General features: G+C 41.1%; 1 long non-coding RNA gene across 1 annotated transcript; it reads right to left on the reverse strand.

Annotated features, from left to right (window-relative positions):
• Nucleotides 1–996: 996 nt before the first annotated feature.
• Nucleotides 997–4264, reverse strand: LOC131506163 (uncharacterized). The gene is made up of 3 exons (XR_009258763.1): nt 4034–4264; nt 2866–3192; nt 997–1925 (listed from the first exon to the last, which is right to left on the reverse strand). It is a non-coding gene; the product is annotated as an uncharacterized LOC131506163 (long non-coding RNA).
• Nucleotides 4265–6495: the final 2231 nt, after the last annotated feature.

A 6495-nucleotide genomic window follows, 5' to 3' on the forward strand; every position in this document is an offset into this window, starting at 1 on the left:
GGTGGCGTGGCCCGTTTGGTCTACTTGCACACTGCCAGGCTTGTGGTGCTGGGGAGCTGGCGTATTAGCTGGGGTGGGTAGGCAAGGTGCATGGGGGCGGGAGGGGCAGGCTTAGCTCGCTTCTCCTTAGGTGATCCACTTCAGGAGGGGCCCTGTGGCAGCGGGAGGGAGTCAGATCCACTGCCGGAGTTTTGGGTCCGCAGAAGCACAGAGTTGGGTGTTTGCGCGGAGCGAGCAAGTTCCCTGGCAGGAACTGGTTCTCTTTGGGATTTTGGCTGGGGGATGGGCGGGGGAGATGGTGCTGGCGAGCGCCTTTGTTCCCCGCCAAGCTGAGCTCTGCCGTCCGGGGGCTCAGCAGCTCTCCCTCCCTTTGTCCTCCAGCCTTCCCGCTTTCTGAGCAGAGCTGTTAACTTCTGACCTCCCAGACGCTAAGTCGCGCTTGCTGTCGGAACACAGTCCGTCCGGCCCCTCCGCTTTTGCCAGCCCGACTCGGGGGCTCTGCTTGGCCGGCGAGCCGCCCCTCCGCCCCGGCTCCCTCCCGCCAGTCCGTGGAGCGCGCACCGCCTCGCCGCCCTTCCTACCCTCTTCCGTGGGCCTCTTGTCTGCTCTTGGCTCCGGAGACTCCGTTCTGCTAATCCTCTGGCGGTTTTCTGGGTTATTTAGGCAGGTATAGGTGGAATCTAAGTGATCAGCAGGACGCGCGGTGAGCCCAGCGTCCTCCTACGCCGCCATCTTCCTGAACTCCTCTACAAGTGGATTTCTTTGTATTTATTGTACTTTTGATTTGCTGATCTTCTTGTTTTGTAAGTTGACTTTTTTATAAAATGAGAGAACTATTTGGCTATTATTTCTTGTAATATTTTTTCTACTGTAAGCTCCTTGTCCTCTTCATTTGAGACTTCAACCACATGTATGTTAGACCACTTGACATTGTTTTATCAATCATTGAGGTGCCCTTTATTCTTTATAATTCCCGCCCCCCCCCCTTTTTTGTTATTTAGTTGGGATCATCTCTATTGCATTGTCTTCAAATTCACTGACCCTTTTTTTTTTCTGTAACATCTATCACTGTTAAACACGTCCAGTGAAATTTTCATTTCAGAGGTTTTATTTTTAAGTTCTAGAATTTCCATTTGTTTTCTTTTTTGTATTTTCATTGCTCTGCTGAGACTCCCATCTGTTTATTCATTATGTATAACTCTTCATTTAATTCTTAAACATATTGATTGTTTTAAAGTTCTCTGATAAGTCCAACATTTGGGTCCTCTTGAGATCTGTTTTTATTGGCTATCTTTTCTCTTTATCATAGGTCATATTTTCTTACTTTTTGGTATGTCTAAAATTTTTATATTGTACACTGAACATTATGGATGTTGCTTTGTAGGGAGTTTAAATTATTTGCTTTTGAAATGATTTGAGTTTTGTTGTGGCAGGTAGGTTAATTATTGGAAGATCCTCTAATTCCTTTTGAACTTGATTTTAGGCTTTATTAAGGTGTGTCTGCTTTGATATTTCCTTATTCCCAAGGCATAGACTTTTCTCTAGCACATACAGTAATTATTCCTAAAATGTGGCCTTTTTGGGGTCTCATTGAAATTCCCAAGGTGCTAGTATGTTTCCCTCCTCTTGGGCTGGACTAGGATTCCAATGTCTTCCAGCACTGTATGCCCATGGTAACCCTCTTCAGCTTAGTCCCCGGGAGCCACTCAAGTCTCATGCTGCCCATGCACAATTAAGAACCTAAGGAGATTGCCCGTGTAGACTTTCATGCCCCAACTTCTGTGCAGCTCCCTCCTCTCTGGTACCTTGCCTGATGAATTCCAGCCACTTTGGCATCTCTGTACTCTTACTTCTGCCTCCTCAGCACCACAAACCCACTTCTTTTCTCTTGGTCGCCATCATTCTTTCACTTGGGTTTGAAATACCTATAGGCAAAAACAGAGGTGAAAATAATGCCAACTGTTAATGCGTTCCCTTACCTCATGGATCTCAGTTCTTTGCTGCCTCTTTCCCCCTGCCTGTTAAGAGTTGCATCATATATTTTGTCCAGTTTTATGGTTATTTACAGTGGGAAGATAAGTTTAATATCAGTTATTCCACCATGGCCAAAAGCAGAAGTCATCCAAGTGTAGAATAATAGCTATAAGAACGCTATTGTATTATTTATTGAATGAATAGGTTATGTAGACCTGAAGTTCATATTTAAAAAAAAAAACACAATATATATAGTTCTCTGGAAGGAACAAGAAATTATGTGGCAAGAATAGATGATTCCATTAAGTGTGTCAAGCCTCTTTCTGCCATATTTTGAGCAAAGTGGAGGAAGAAGGCAGCAGTAATTTTCCAGTCATCTCTGTCAAGGTGAGCTGTACTGTAAAAAAACCCTTCACAAAGAAAAAAAAATCATGCATCCTGTGATCCTTATATTTCTTCTGTCATAAATAACCTCCTCCAAACTCATTCTACTCTGAAAAGTAGAATGTGTGGTACAAGTAGACTTTGTATCAGAAGATCCTGGTTCAAGTCACTGTTTTGCCACCTACTGTGACCTTCAGCTATCCTCTGAGTCTTAGTTTGTATGACTGGAGAAAGACGTACGATGGAGAAAATAATATCTTCCCCATCGATGACACAGGGTATTTCTGATGCTTAAAGGTATGTGAAAAATCATTCTGAAGATTTATATTTCAGACTCTCTATGCTAAATTTCAAAATTGAGTTTGTGATAATACTTATCAGGTTTGTTACAAGGATCAAATGACTTATAAAAGAAGCATAGAAGAGGGCCTGGCATATAGTGAATACTGAATAAATTATTATTTGTATCAGGTTAGCCATTACTTTGTAACAAGTCATACCACATACTTCAAACAATTGTTTCTCAGAAGGCTACAGGCAATCTGGCAGTTCTTCTGATCAGTGACGGGCTCATCTGGGCTCCCTCACATGTGTGGGGGGTCACCTGGTTTTCATCTAATTGATGATGGCCTCAGCTATCATGATGGGTCATTGTTGGGTCTACTACATGAGTTTTATCCATCAGCAGACTAGTTTTCATGATGATGACGGAGCAAGAGATGAGGTGGAAACATGTGAGAATTTTCTGAATCCCCTGCTTGCATCCACATTGCTACAACCCTGTCGGCCAAAGCAAGTCACATAACGAAGCAGAAAGTCAGGGTTTGGAAGGTACTACCAAAAAAGCATGGATATAGGAAGGCATGAAAGATTGATCCATTAGTGCAACATGACCCTTGATTATCATTCTTATTTTCATTTAATTCTGCAAACAACTCACCATAAGTTACAGTAATAACCTTCTTCCACATCTACTTACTTTTAGGATATGTCGGTCATCTTAGAGCCAAACAATCTAGGAATGGCAGACAGTTCATTCTATTTTTTTCAAATTGGGTCTCATAATAAGGGATACACATCGTAGCTCAGCAAGGAGTGAAGCAAGTGCGTTTTATTTTCTCTCCACCACCTCCATTCTCCACCTGACTCTCATTAGCAAGAGACAACTGCAGAATAATTTAGTATTACTGGAATATTTTGGATATTTTCCTTCATTGTGTATCTAGAGCATTCCCTTAACTACTCTGCTGTTGTGTTTTTTGTTTTGTTTTGTTTTGTTTTGTTTTGTTTTGTTTTGCAGGCAGTAGGAGATTGAGAAAATTTCAAGAACAAGAGCATGATAGGGGAATCACAAGAAATGTATACCAGAATATAGGGAGTAAGTAGAGATTAGTGAGAGATAAAAATGTTAAGAAGGACTTGGTAGCCCATTATAACATGTTTGTGAACTCATATGGAATATGAAAAAAAATCGGGTTCAAATTTTTCAGTATTGTTTTATTTTTCCCCATTGCTCTCCTTTTGAGTAAAATGTACCAGCAGAATAGGAGGGGACATTTCTTTTTATTTCAGCTACTGTTTGCCTTTACATCTTCTGTTACTAAAGTTGAGCTCATTGCTACAGAAACAGATGGAAGGAAAGTTTTGAAAGAGATGAGATTTAAAAACCACGAACCTGTTAGGAAGTAGCCTTATTTCCTCATTCCCATGGAAACAAAAATTTGTTGGGAAATGCAGACACGACAGAAATCCGCGACTCTTCTGTTTCTGCTGCCCTCTGTCTGTATCCAAGGAAATGGACTTCAGGTCCTGCTTCCATTCGATAAAGGGGACATACCTCACCACTTAGTTTCCATGCCTTTCTTCCCCGCCATTCATTTACTGATCTTGATATTACACCACACCATGTGAATTCCTTTTCACCTTGGAATCTTTGATTGTCCTTAGAATCAGAGAATGTTGTACCTGGAAAGTCCACAGAAATCATCTCGCCCAAACCAATTACATAACGCATGAGAAAACAGAAGCCTGGAGAAGGGATGTCGAGGTAAAGATAGGATAGAGTTCAGGCTTGCGGCTCCTAGCCCATGATGTGTCATATCAACTTTGCTTTCTTCCTGTAGTATGTCCATTTCACTGAAAACAGATGTCTCACCAGCTCTCTAGGGCACTGACATCATGCTGGCCCTCCATTCCTAGTCTGTACTCCCAGGCTCAATGTGCCACAACCCCTGTTTACTCCTTCAGCCACAAACAACCCTTCTAGCATAAACTATTAATGCCAAGACCTGCCTACCATCCCACAGTTAAATTTAGATCATCTGACTCTTATTTGGGCCCTAAGTCAGACACGAGCTATAGCACTCTGTAATAGTACATAATATTTTACCTGTCTGAAAATCCCATTACAAGAGTATCGGGCCTTCCTCTCGACAACCTTTTCTCTCATTTTGACTGAACGTTAGTGTGTTTCCATTTGTATGAAAATCTCCCAAGTCACATTCAGCAAAGATGTTTTCTCCTCCAGTTAAAAGTGTGACATAAAGTATTATAATTTTCTTGATACTTTTGGAGTTATCCAAAGGTTGTGATTAGTTTTTTAGTGTTTTTTCTTTTTTAAATTTATTTATTTATTTTGAGAGAGACAGAGACAGCGCATTTGGGGGAGGGGCAGAGAGAGAGGGAGAGAGAGAGGATCCCAAGCAGGTTCGACACTGCCAGTGCAGAGCCTGATGTGGGGCTCGAACCCACAAAGGCATGAGGTCATGACCCAAGCCAAAACCAAGAGTTGACAGTTAACTGAACCACCCAGGTGCTCCCGATTAGTTTTTAGCTTTTTGTGATCAGTTTTTAGGGTGGCCTTAAAATTTTTAAACTTATTTTTTAGGATGTTTCCTGTCACTCTCAGGGAAAGAAACCACACCAAATACCAGATTTATTAATGACATTGTGCCAAGTAACTTGGAGTTTCTCTCTAGATTAAGGGTTTAGAAGCTTGGCAGGCTTCCAACCCTGTTTTGTTTAGGAAGAAACAAATTTCATCATAGAATTAACTGAGAAACTCAGGGGATAGACTAAAAGTGAATTTTTCATTTAGACTCTTTGTTTATGAAAATATAAGCCCATATTCCGATAATTGGGAAGTGTAAGAATCTTAACATGATAGGATTTGGGATGATTTGGGATCTCACAGAGCCTAACTGACATCATTTCTGGAACCAGTGATCTTTATAGAGCCTTTTAGATATTAATGTAGACAAGGCTGAATGTTTATTGATCTCAGGATATAGCTAGTGGGTTGTTTGGTCTTTAAATATAAATCCTTGATATCAGGTCATTTTTCTTACTTACCTTGTTCTCCTAAACATTCAGACCCACCCAAGCCTATTTTGGGTGAAGCTAGCCTGTAGTTGTGATGACTCTTAGGGATCCTACCACATGCAGGAGCCCTTGGTGAGGTCTGAAGTGACAAGAAACCACTTTAAATAAAGACCACATCTAAAGGGTTAAGGGAGAGCCAAAGCAGACCGTCCTGTAAGCTAGAAAAGGCAGATTGTACCTAGATTACCTTTCACACACACAACTAAACAAGATTTATTCCTTTTGATTTCTAACATTTCTAGAAAACATAAAACTCTGTACTACCCTTTCATCAAGATCAGATTCTATGCAATATGGCAGTCTGCTTTGATCAATGGAGACCTAGTGAGCAGACACATTACCTATAAATGCCATTGGATGACTAAGGCAACTGAAAGAACCAGGCTCTTTGTAATTAGCTTTGGATCAAATATTGACCAACCTTATTCTTTCATTTATTTATTTGTTCCTTTGTTCAATGAATGAATCATTCATTCAATAAACACTCAGTGAGTGCCTACTTCAGTGATCTTTAGTGAAAGGACCTCAGCTCTCTGAATCACAAACATTTTATAAAGGAGCTGCCAGATTTTGGGCAATGCATTAATTTTATTTTGATACAGATTAGAGTGTTTTATGATTATGGTGATGTCTGAGCAGGTCCTTTAGGACAGTACAGAGGGAGACACAACTTGCTGCAAGGGACAACTAGCATGAGTAAAGTCAGTACCTAAGAGAGACCATTTCCTCGTCAGAGAAGAACTTTGACTTCAGGAG

The sequence above is a fragment of the Neofelis nebulosa genome, chromosome 3 (genome assembly GCF_028018385.1).
Source record: "Neofelis nebulosa isolate mNeoNeb1 chromosome 3, mNeoNeb1.pri, whole genome shotgun sequence".
Lineage (NCBI taxonomy): Eukaryota > Metazoa > Chordata > Mammalia > Carnivora > Felidae > Neofelis > Neofelis nebulosa.